Source organism: Lontra canadensis, unplaced genomic scaffold (assembly GCF_010015895.1).
Source record: "Lontra canadensis isolate GAN:19392208 unplaced genomic scaffold, GSC_riverotter_1.0 scaffold25, whole genome shotgun sequence".
Lineage (NCBI taxonomy): Eukaryota > Metazoa > Chordata > Mammalia > Carnivora > Mustelidae > Lontra > Lontra canadensis.
The window spans coordinates 3,376,192-3,388,631 of NW_022631019.1; positions in this window are offsets into that span (position 1 = coordinate 3,376,192).

Below are 12,440 nucleotides of genomic sequence, written 5' to 3' on the forward strand. Positions count from 1 at the left end.
CTGAATTGCTGTATGAGTTCTAGTAGCTTGGGGGTGGAGTCTTTTGGGTTTTCCATATAAAGTATCATGTCATCTTCCAAGAGAGAGAGTTCAACTTCTTAATTGCCAATTTGAATACATTGTATTTCTCTTTGTTGTCTGATTGCTGTTGCTAGGACTTCTAATACTATGTTGAACAAAAGTGGTGAGAGTGGGCTTCCTAGTCATGTTCCTGATCTCAATGGGAAGGCAGTCAGCTTTTCCCCATTGAGGATGATATTTGCTGTGGGTTTTTCACAGATAGATTTTATGAAGTTCAGGAATGTTCCCTCTATCCCTATACTTTGAAGGGTTTTAATCAGGAACGGATGCTGGTTTTTGTCAAATGCCTTTTCTGCATCAATTGAGAGGACCATGTGGTTCTTCTCTCTTCCCTTATTAAAAAAAAAAAAAAAGATGCTCTTTTCTCCTTTAACTTGTCTTTGTACTTTTGTCAAAATCAACTGCCCATCTTCGTGTGGGTCTGTCTCTAGATGCTCTACTCTGCACTGTTCTTTTATCAGTACTACATTGTAGTGACCACTTTAGCTTTGTAGTTTAGTCTTGAAATCAAGTAGTGTGGGTCTAAGTTGAGAAATATTCCCTCCTCTTCTATTTTCTGGATGAGTTTGTACAGAATTAGGATTAATTTTTGTTTAAAGACATTGCATAATTCACCTATCACTCAGACCAGGACTCGAGTTCTATAGCAAGATTTTTAACCACAGACTCAATTTCTCTAACAGACATGCAACTCTTCAAGTTGAGCGAAATTTAGGGACTTCGTGTCCTCTGAGGAATTGATCCATTTTTATCTAAATTGTTGAATTTATGGGCATAAAGTTGTTTGTAATATTCCCTTACTATCTTTCAATGATTGTAATGTCTTCAGTGATTCTACTCACATTCATGATGCTGGCTCTTTTCTCTATTATTCTTGTGTAGTCTGACTTGAATTTTATCAATTTTACTGATCTTTTAAATGAAAACAACTTTTGGTTTCACTGCTTTTTTCTATAATTTTTTTATTTTCTGTTTCTTGTTTTATTCTCTTTATTGTTTCCCTCCACCAATGGTTTCCCACTTAATTTGCTCTTTTTTTTCTATTTTCTTAAAGTGAAAGCTTAGGTTATTAATCTAAAGCTTTTCATTAATCTAATGTGATTAACTAATTGTTGGATTAATGGATTAATTTTTAATATTTAATTAATCTTAATGTTTGAAATTTCCTCTCAGCTCTGCTTTACCTGCATCTCCCAAATTTTTGATATATTGTATTCTTAGCTTTACTCAATTTGAAATATTTTCTAATTTTCTTTTTGGCTTCTTTTTCACCCAAAAGGTTTATTTAGAAATATGCATTAAATTTCGAAGATTTTTCCAGATATCATTCTTTTATTGATTTTTAGGTTTAATCTTCATGATCAGAGAAGATAATTTCTATTATTTCAACTCTTTTAAATCTTTGAAATCTATTACATTTTTCCATAGAATACTTATTTATCTTAATGAATGTTCCAGAAGCCCTTACTAAGAATGTGAATTCTACTGCTTTTGAGTACAAGCCCTACAACGATCAGTAGGTCATATTGGTGGAAAGTGTCTCTCAGGTCTTATGTATTTACCTTGATTTTCGATTTGTTCTCTCTATTGCTGTGAGAAGAGTGTTGAAGTGACTAAGTGTAATTGTGGGTCATTTATTTTTCCTTTCAGTTCTGCGTTTTTCTTCCTGTATTTTGAAGCTTTATTGAATGTGAGTAGTCACTTAGATTTATCACGTCTTTTTGGTGAATTAGCCCTTTTATGATTATGCACTCTCTTCATTTTGAAGTTTACTCTGTCATGTATTAGTATAGTCACTCAAGCTTTCTCTTTATTGGTTTCTCCATGGTTTCTGGCCTACTTATATCTCTATATTTAAAGTGGATTTTTTGTAACTAATATATAACTGGGTATTATATTTTCATCCAATCTAACAATCTCTGCCTTTTATTTGATATATTTAGCCATTACATTTAATGTGATTATTGATATGGATGAATTTAACTCAACCATGTTATTATTTACTTTGTCTCCTATGTTTTTTATTAATTTCTCCTCATTTTCTGCCTTCTTCTGCACTATTTTACTGTTTTGTGTTTTTTCTCATTTTAATTTTTTCTGTTGGATTTTTGGCTATACTTCTTTGTATTATTTTTTGGTGCTCAATCAGTTGATGATAGCGTTTGCACCTAACCTGCCATGGTCTGCTTAGAGTTAGTATTTTTGTGTTAGAGTTGCTCATCCTTAGCCAAACTGGTGGGTATGTAGTAGTAGTATTTCATCAGTTTTAATTTTTGTGTCTAATGATGTTGAACATCTTCTCATGTGCGTATTTGCCATTGGTATATCATCTTGTCAGTTCAAATGTCAGTTCAAATCTTTTGCCCATTTTTAATTGGGTTCTTTTCTTTATTACTATTGAGTTGTAAGAATTCATTATATAGCTGATATACGAGATCTTTAGCAAATATATATCCATAATATCTTCTTATTTTCTATATAATGTTTGCAATATCTGCAGAATTGTTCCTTTTCCCTTTTTCATTCTTTATATTGGTAATGTGTTTGCTCTCTTTTGTTCTTGATTAGTTTTATTAGGAGTTTATCAGTCTTATTGATTTTCTCAAATAATCTACTTTTGGCTCTATTGGTGTTCTCTATTGTACACTTGCTTTCTATTACATTTATTTATGCTTTTCTCTTTATAATTCCTTCCCTCCTATTTTCTTAGGAGTTGGCTTGATTTTCTTTTTCTTGCTTCTTAAAATGAGAGCTGAAGTTATTGATTTTTCAGCCTTTCTTCTTTTCTACATAAGGCTATAAATTTCTCTCTAAGTACTACTTTAGTTATAATCTACAAGTATAATATGATATGTCTTCATCATCATTTAGTTAAAAATATTTTCTAATTTCCAAATTTCCATTGTGATTTCTTTTTTGAACCACAGGTTACTTAGAAGTGTGTGGCTTAATTACTAAGCAGTTGGAGATTTTCTGGTTATCTTTTTACTATTGATTTCTAGTTTAATTGCACTGTGGTCAGAGAACATTCTCTGAATTATTTCAGTCCTTTGAAAATTGTTAAGCCCTGCTTTATGAGCCACTGTACAGTCAATTTGGGCAAATGACTCATGTGAATTTATTCTAGTGAAAAGAAGGCACATTTTGTCTTTGTTGGGTGCAGTGTTTTATATATGTCAATTAGGTCAATTTGATTAATTGTGTTGCTCAGATCTTCCATATCCTGCCAGATTATTTTGTCTGCTTCTTCTATCGACTATTGAGAAATATGTCTTAACATCTCTTACTACGATGGCTATGCCTCTGTGATTTTCCCATTTTTATATTTTGTCATATTTTGGACTACACTTGAAGTATATCCTTATAGTATCATCCTGACTGGGAGTCCACTCTTTCATCTGCTTTATATGTTAGAATTCATGAAATATTGGGGGCGAAAGTCTCACTTCTGACACAGAAAAGTGATTGGAAATTGGCAGAAATGGTTTCAAGAGAGGAAACACTGACAATGAGGTCTCTCCAGCCTAATACGTAAGAGTAGCATAACACACACTGTGTCTTCAAGTGATTCTTCCCTCCTGCCTAAAATGCTATCTTTTAGAAAACATTCCACTAGAATGCCCAAGACCTTGAGCTAGAAAGCTTTTCCAAGCTTTTGGAACTGGGAATCATATACTAAGTTGATATTTTTTATTAGTCATTTGAAATCAAGATAGAAATATAAGTTGTCTGGAAAGAGATGGAGGATCCAGGGACCCCTAAGCAGGGAAGGAAAAGGTATAGAGACAAAGGAACAAAACAAAGTTAGTTCCCTGACCATAGACTCTCATGGAGTAGACTATAAAGGATGGCAGATCAATGGTTCTCTTATATTTGGACTGATGACCCCAGGGCCAGCCCATGTCACAGTATATGAGGTTTCAGGTCTTCCAGGAACTAGGAGCTCCTCCAAAAGAAAGGAGATTCACTGAGTAGAAGTGGGCTAGCTCACAGCAACTATGAGCAGTTTTACACCACGGCTCAGTGAGTCCCAAGCCAGCAAGTTACATGCTCTTGTATGTAACTGCTCCCCAGGGCCAGGGGTCAGGGCCAGGGATATATTATCTTCTGTATGATTAATGAGTCAAATTATCAAATTATTAAAGGTGTAATTGCCCAGGTCTTATCTAAGCACCACAGGGGGATGATGAAAGACCCACAGTCATTGCCCCAGAGCAATGTGCAATCTGGTCAGGAGGAGAGGGACTCATGAACAGCCAGAGAATAAGCACGTAACCCACTGAGACTCAAGAGCCAAATTTGTGTTCTGTAGAAACACAGGGAAGAAAGGACTCAGGGCAAACTGGCCATCAGGAAAGGCCTTGGGAGAGGGACTTGAGGAGCCCCTGGATAATGCTCAGGACAGAGAAAGAACAAGGAGTGGGAAGAGTGTGGCCAGAACACACGGGGAGGTGTGAACACTGGCCAAGGCAGCAATGAGGAAAGCTTGCCAGGCAGAAATCTGCAAAGAAAACACTTCTACTCTCAGATGCTCAAGGATCTCTAATAGCTTTATTGACGTAGAATTCGCACCCGATACAATTCACCAATTTAAATTGCACAACTCAGTGCTTTCCATGCATTGACAGAGTTGCACAGATAACACCACGATCAAGTTTAGGACATGTTCATCACCCCTAAAAGAAACCCCCTACCCAGACTAGCAGTCACTCTCCACAGCCTCTCCAGCTCTGGCAACTACTAGGTTACTTTCCACTTCTGTGCATTTGCCTGTTCTGGACATTTCCTATAAATGACCGCTGTTATGGGATGTGTCCCCCAAATGTCCTATGTTGAAGTCTTAATTCACCGTATCCCATAATGTGATCTTTCTTGGAAAGAAGGTCATTGCACCTGTAATTATTTAAGATGAGGACATACGGAAGCAGGGTGGATGCCTAGTGCAGTGTAACTTCTGTCCTTCTAAAAAGGAGCAATTTGGACAAAGACACACACACAGGGAGAAGACTGTCTATGAGATGAAGAAAAGCCGACGACGGCCAGCAAACCACCAGAAGCCAGGGAAAAAGCATGGAACAGATATTCCCTCATTACTCGCTAACGGAACCAAAACCTGCTGGCACCTTGATTTCGGACTTTCAGCCTCTGGAAATGTGAGGGATAAATTTCTGTTGTTTAAGCCACTAGTTTGTGGTGTTTTGTTATGGTAGCCCAGGACACTCATGCAATACATGGTCTTTCGTGACGAGTTTTGTCCACGTAGCATCCTATTTCCCAGTTTCATCCATGTCCTAGCGAGTCTCAGAGCTTCCTTCCTTGCTGTAGCTGAATAATATCCCTCCGTGTGGGTGGACCACATCTTCTTTATCCGTTTTTCAGCTGATGGACACGCAGACTGTTTCCACTTGGGGGCTGTCAGGGACAACACCGCTGGGGACATGTTTGCATGAGCTTTCGTGTGGACATATGCTTTCGTGTCTCTCTGCTTCATGCTTAGAAGTAGAATTGTCCGATTGTAGGGCAACTCCAGGATTAACCTTGGGAGGAGCTGCCGGCCCGTTTTCCAAAGTAGCCGCACCATCTCCGTCCCACCAGCAGCCACGCGGGAGAGCTCTCGTATTGTCACACCCTCACCAACACTTGATATTATCTGTCTTTTTGATGGTAGACACCATGGTGGGTGTGAAGTGATATTCAAGAATCTGCTTTTAGCCTTTTTTCCCAGACAGGTTGCACACGACCATGATTTTGAGACATCACGTGCTATTTACAAGCATAGACCCAACGTCCCTTCTTATCAAATGCTACTTTACCAAACCCTAAAATCATCTGCGTTCTGCCTGAAGGTCAGCCAAGGGGACACGGCATCAAGTGACGTCGTCGCCTAGACCAGGGTCCCCGGGCCCGCCCCTTGCAATTAAGGGGTGGGGGAGGGGTGGCACAGCTGGGCCTCACTTCCTTCCTCGGGGTTACCATGGAAACCGTCATAGCCACAAGCCCTCCCTCGCCTTCCGGATGTTAATAAACAGCCTCATTATTTTGCAGAAAGTACTTTGAAAAATCAGCAGCCCCACAGTTTCATCCTGGTCCAAATTAATGAGGAAAGATTGGGACGGTTTTTTTTTTTATTGACCATGAAAAGAAGGAAGAGTTATAGCTCATTCGTGCACTTTTGCTGTATTTATGTTTTATGTATTAGAAAGTGATTTCCACCTCCATTACACATCCCTAACGCTCTCGTTGCATTAAAGGTACGGACCAGGAATCTCTTTGGCCCATCAAACCACCAAATAAATTGTGGCAAAAGATATTAGGAAGGACTCATGCTTAATGGTCAGCCAGGTGGTGCCGCCTGGAGAAAGAAACCTGTTTCCCAGCCAAGTGTCACTGAGAAGCGGGAATCAAGCAGCCTCTTTGTGAAGGGGGATCGGTCCGGGGTGAGTGTGAGCCCACAGACAGCCTGCTGGGCTCGGGAGAGGCCACACACCACAGCTGTGACACGAGCACCAGGTTCCTCAGCAGTGAGTGGGAGTCGTAGCAGACGCGAACGTGCACTGACTCAGGAGATCCTCCGCACTGGCTGGACCCAACGGGGAGGACGGCCCCTGCCGCAGGGAGCTTGCACTCAGCTGGCACTCCAGGGGTCCCCGTGGGGACTGGTAGAGGTACGTTCCTGTGGAGCTCCCGGTGTGCGGTAGGTGCTGAGTCCCCCCACAGTCAGGAAAGTAGTTGCAGGCAGGAGCTGACAAGCCGTTACCTCTCTCCACGGAAAGCGGGTACCTGAGGAAGGATGGGAAAAGCAGAAGACCGCCAGTGAGAAACCACCATGAAGATCACCATGTCTCCAAGGTCAGGAGCGCCGGCTCTGGGACCTGGGCTGCTTGGGGTCTAACTAGAGGGTCACCACTGACCCCCTCACTCCCTGCATGGCCCCAGGCAGGTCCTACCTCCCCTTCTTCTCAGCTTCAGCATCTAACAGATGAAGGCCTCTGGGAGGCCCAGGTGGGAGAGCACATGTACAGAGCTTACAGGTGACAAGTGCTGGGACATCTGATCAAGGTTTTGTGACCATGTTCCAAGTACCAGCAACAGCAGTTGACTGAGGCAACTTTGGAGGCCAAAGAAAAATGGGCCGGGAGCCAACAGCTCTCTCCAGCCTCTGAAAGAGTGCCGTGAACATGTCTCTGGGTCTCTTCTGAAACCTCATGCTAGTCACTGCCATGAGCCCTGCTTCCTCTGTGGCCAGGGCCAGGAGCTGAAGATGGTCTGGGTGAGAATGGCTTCCTTTGCTTTGTTCCCAGCTTTCTTACCTGCCACAGGCTCTCGTCTTCCTAACCCTGGGATCCAAAGATGTGGAGGACAGCGTACTTCTCTGCCGGTGAATGCGTGCCTTGCCTGAAAGTCCTCCCGTATTTTCACAGAACACTGAGAAAGGGCTCCCATGCAGCAGCTGGGGATGGGTTTGTACAGATAGACGTGAGTCTGGACACCCGCTCAGGACCACTGTGCATGCTGTGGGGTCAGTGACAACCATCAGAACCAAAGAAAGAAGTGGTGACAGAAGGAAGAAATTGGTTCAAGACTAAGCAAAGGCTAGAAGGACTGTCAGATGTGTCAGATGACCAGTGTGACACAGTGGTGAGGGGGAGAGCACGTGTGGTGTTGCAAGGTATGAGAAGTTCAGAGTGAGCCGCCACAAGACTCGACCCACAGGAGAAAGAAGCAAGAGCGTGGGAACCTGAAGGTGCCCCAAGGGAGACAGCAGGAAATGAGAGGCTCTCACCAAGTCGCCCTGCCCTGCCAGGGGCCCCCCACCTGGCCGTGGACAAGAGGCCTGGACAGGGGCCTAATGGGAGCCCAGGAGCTGCAGTCCATATCCACAAGGGCCTAGGGAACCCATCCGTGCATGGCCTGACCACCACCACCACCCCCAGACAGGGAAATCCGTCAGTATGTGGACTGGCCCGCGTACAGGACCACACAGCACTGACTCCCAAAACCTGGTCCCTGCAAAAGCAACAGGGTCCAGGCTCAGACACAGCACACTCGCACACTAGCTGGTGTGAGAGGGGAAGCAAATGACAGGAGAGAGCCCGACGGTTCCGAGGGAGCGTCTGTTGCCCACGTCCTGTCCGCTGAGCCTCCAGCGAGCATCAGCAGGGATGGGTCTGTCCACTCCACCTCCCCCAGGCCCGTCAAAGCAGCAACACTAATGAGCAGTGAAATGGCCAATGAAGACTCTGGCAGGAGGAGAGCAAGCAGCGCGGTGGCCCACACACTAGGCGCCCAGCACACGGTCCTCGGACACTGGCCTCTGCGGCCTCTCTACTCTGCGTGCTTGAAGCAAGGGCAGGGCCTGGCAGCCAGTTTGTCGTAGAGGGTTTCCCTGCTTCTTCCTTTTTTGGGGCATTTTCCTCACCTCAGCGCCTGCAGAGCAGGCACTCAGCTGTGTAGGAGCCCGCAGGGCACTGCGCTAGTGCTGGGGTCCGTGGGAGGGGCACAGGGGAGATGCCCCCAGCCGGGCGCACCCAGCAAATCTCATTCATGGGACAGCTGCTAACACATTGGCTCATGCACCTGCGAGAGCTGCCCTGGAGGCAGAAAGAGGGAGGGTAGGAGAAGGCACCATTAAAATCAACAAATGAGGACCCAGAATAGAACCAGCTTCAGGCCCAGATGACAGCCAGCTGCCCACGTTCACCCTATACCCACCCACGTCCTGCTCTTCTCATGGAAGCTTTGTGTGTGTCTGACGTGTGCATGGACCTTATCATGAATGCACTCATGGTCTCACTATGCATGCAAACTCGTGTGTGTGTGGTTGACCCTCAAAAAACAGGTTTGAACTGGAAGGTCCATTTTTATACAGTTTTTTGCAGAAAATACAGTCCAGTAGTATAAATGTATTTTCTTTTTTTTTATTTTATTTTTTTCAGTGTTCCAAGATTCATTGTTTATACACCACACCCAGTGCTCCATGCAATACGTGCCCCCCCTTAATACCCACCACCAGGCTCACCCAACCTCCCACCCCCCGCCCTTCCAAAACCCTCAGTTTGTTTCTCAGAGTCCATAGTCTTTCATGGTTCATCTCTCCATCTCTGATTTCCCCCAATTCCCTTCTCCTCTCCATCTCCCCATGTCCTCCGTGTTATTCCTTATGCTCCACAAGTAAGTGAAACCATATGATAACTGACTCTCTCTGCTTGACTTATTTCACTCAGCATTATCTCCTCCAGTCCCATCCATGTTGCTACAAAAGTTGGGTATTCATCCTTTCTGATGGAGGCATCATTCTCCATAGTGTATATGGACCACATCTTCCTTATCCATTCGTCCGTTGAAGGGCATCTTGGTTCTTTCCACAGTTTGGCGACCGTGGCCTTTGCTGCTATGAACATTGGGGTACAGATGGCCCTTCTCTTCACTACATCTGTATCTTTGGGGTAAATACCCAGTAGTGCAATTGCAGAGTCATAGGGAATCTCTATTTTTAATTTCTTAAGGAATCTCCACACTGTTCTCCAAAGTGGCTGGACCAGCTTGCATTCCCACCAACAGTGTAAGAGGGTTCCCCTTTCTCCACATCCCCTCCAACACATGTTGTTTCCTGTCCTGTTCGTTTTAGCCATTCTAACTGGTGTAAGGTGGTATCTCAATGTGGTTTTGATTTGAATCTCCCTGATGGCTAGTGATGATGAACATTTTTTCATGTGTCTGTTAGCCATTTGTACGTCTTAGAAATGTATTTTTTTGTCCTTATGATGTTCTTTTTTTTTCCATTTTGGTGGGAGTGTCATTTCTTTTTTTTATTATTATGTTATGTTAGTCACCATACAGTACATTGTTAGTCTTTAATGTAGTGTTCCAAGATACGATGTCCTTTTTTTTTTGCAGTTTCTTCACCACAAAAATTCAGAACTGGCTGTTTTATCCTGGCTTAAGGGATATTTTAAATTATTGGCCTTATAAGAGATGTAAATGCACATTTGAAGGAGTTCAGAGCATTGTCCTCAGATAACATAATGTGTAGCCAGATTGTGTTTTATGGTAGGTACCTATCTTTTTTTTTTAATTTTTTACTTTTTATAAACATATAATATATTTTTTATCCCCAGGGGTACAGGTCTGTGAATTGCCAGGTTTACACACTTCACAGCACTCACCATAGCACATACCCTCCCCAATGTCCATAACCCCACCCCCCTTCTCCCAGCCCCCCTTCCCCCAGCAACCCTCAGTTTGTTTTTGTGAGATTAAGAGTCACTTATGGTTTGTCTCCCTCCCAATCCCATCTTGTTTCATTTATTCTTCTCCTACCCCCTTAACCCCCCAAGTTGCATCTCTACTTCCTCATATCAGGGAGATCATATGATAGTTGTCTTTCTCCGATTGACTGATGTCGCTAAGCATGATACCCTCTAGTTCCATCCACGTCGTCGCAAATGGCAAGATTTCATTTCTTTTGATGGCTGCATAGTATTCCATTGTGTGTATATACCACATCTTCTTTATCCATTTGTCTGTTGATAGACATTTAGGTTCTTTCCATAGTTTGGCTATTGTAGACATTGCTGCTATAAACATTCGGGTGCACGTGCCCCTTCGGATCACTACGTTTGTATCCTTAGGGTAAATACCCAGTAGTGCAATTGCTAGGTCATAGGGTAGTTTTATTTTCAACATTTTGAGGAACCTCCATGCTGTTTTCCAGAGTGGTTGCACCAGCTTGCATTCCCACCAACAGTGTAGGAGGATTCCCCTTTCTCCGCATCCTCGCCAGCATCTGTCATTTCCTGACTTGTTAATTTTAGCCATTCTGACTGGTGTGAGGTGGTATCTCATTGTGGTTTTGATTTGTATTTCCCTGATGCCGAGTGATATGGAGCACTTTTTCATGTGTCTCTTGGCCATCTGGATGTCTTCTTTGCAGAAATGTCTGTTCATGTCCTCCGCCCATTTCTTTATTGAATTATTTGTTCTTTGGGTGTTGAGTTTGCTAAGTTCTTTATAGATTTTGGACACTAGCCCTTTATCTGATATTGTGTAAATATCTATGCTACCTAAAGCAATCTACACATTTAATGCAATTCCTATCAAAATACCATCCATTTTTTTCAAAGAAATGGAACAAATAATCCTAAAATTTATATGGAACCAGAAAAGACCTCAAATAGCCAAAGAAATATTGAAAAAGAAAGCCAAAGTTGGTGGTATCACAATTCCGGACTTCAAGCTCTATTACAAAGCTGTCATCATCAAGACAGCATGGTACTGGCACAAAAACAGACACATAGATCAGTGGAACAGAATAGAGAGCCCAGAAATAGACCCTCAACTCTATGGTCAACTAATTTTTGACAAAGCAAGAAAGAATGTCCAATGGAAAAAAGACAGCCTCTTCAATAAATGGTGTTGGGAAAATTGGACAGCCACATGCAGAAAAATGAAATTGGACCATTTCCTACACCACACACTAAAATAGACTCAAAATGGATGAAGGACCTCAATGCGAGAAAGGAATCCATCAAAATCCTTGAGGAGAACACAGGCAGCAACCTCTTTGACCTCAGCCGCAACAACATCCTCCTCGGAACATCGCAAAAGGCAAGGGAAGCAAGGGCAAAAATGAACTATTGGGATTTTATCAAGATCAAAAGCTTTTGCACAGCAAAGGAAACATTTAACAAAACCAAAAGACAACTGACAGAATGGGAGAAGATACGAAGTTCTTAATAACACTCTCTTCTCCAGCTTACTTTCTCGTGAGAAGGTAATAGATAATACATATAACACCCAAAGTGTGTGTTAATTGACAGTGTTTGGCATCAGTAAGACTTCCAGTCAATAGGAGGTTAGTGGTCATTAGGTTCTGGGGAGTCAGGGGTCATCCCTGGATTTTCAACTCCTGGGGGTGAGCCCCCTGGCCCCCACGCTGTTGCAGGGTCAGCTGTAACACATACAACTGAAACTCATCAATGCCGCTCCTCAAATGTTGACATGGTCACCCCGGCTCTCAAGATGGTCCCCCTTGTGGTAGGAGCCAGTGCTTCATTGGGGACAGGCTGGATCCAGACTGGATGCAGGGTTGACCTCCTTGTTGGGTCCAGCCTGGGCTCAGGAACATGTGGGGCAGCTGTCCAGCCCTGGGGGGGAGGGGGTGTCTTCCTCTAGTGCATTCATCACGTATCTGTGGAGACCCTCCTGCCCTCAGGCAGGGACAGACAGACCACCAAATAAAATGTACGGCATGCTGGATGCTTTGGGAAACATGGATGACAGTAAGGAGGCTCAGGGGAGCTTGGGGGGAGAGAGAGAAGCAGGGGATGGGATGGTCAGGGTAGGGTCCCTGAGAAGGC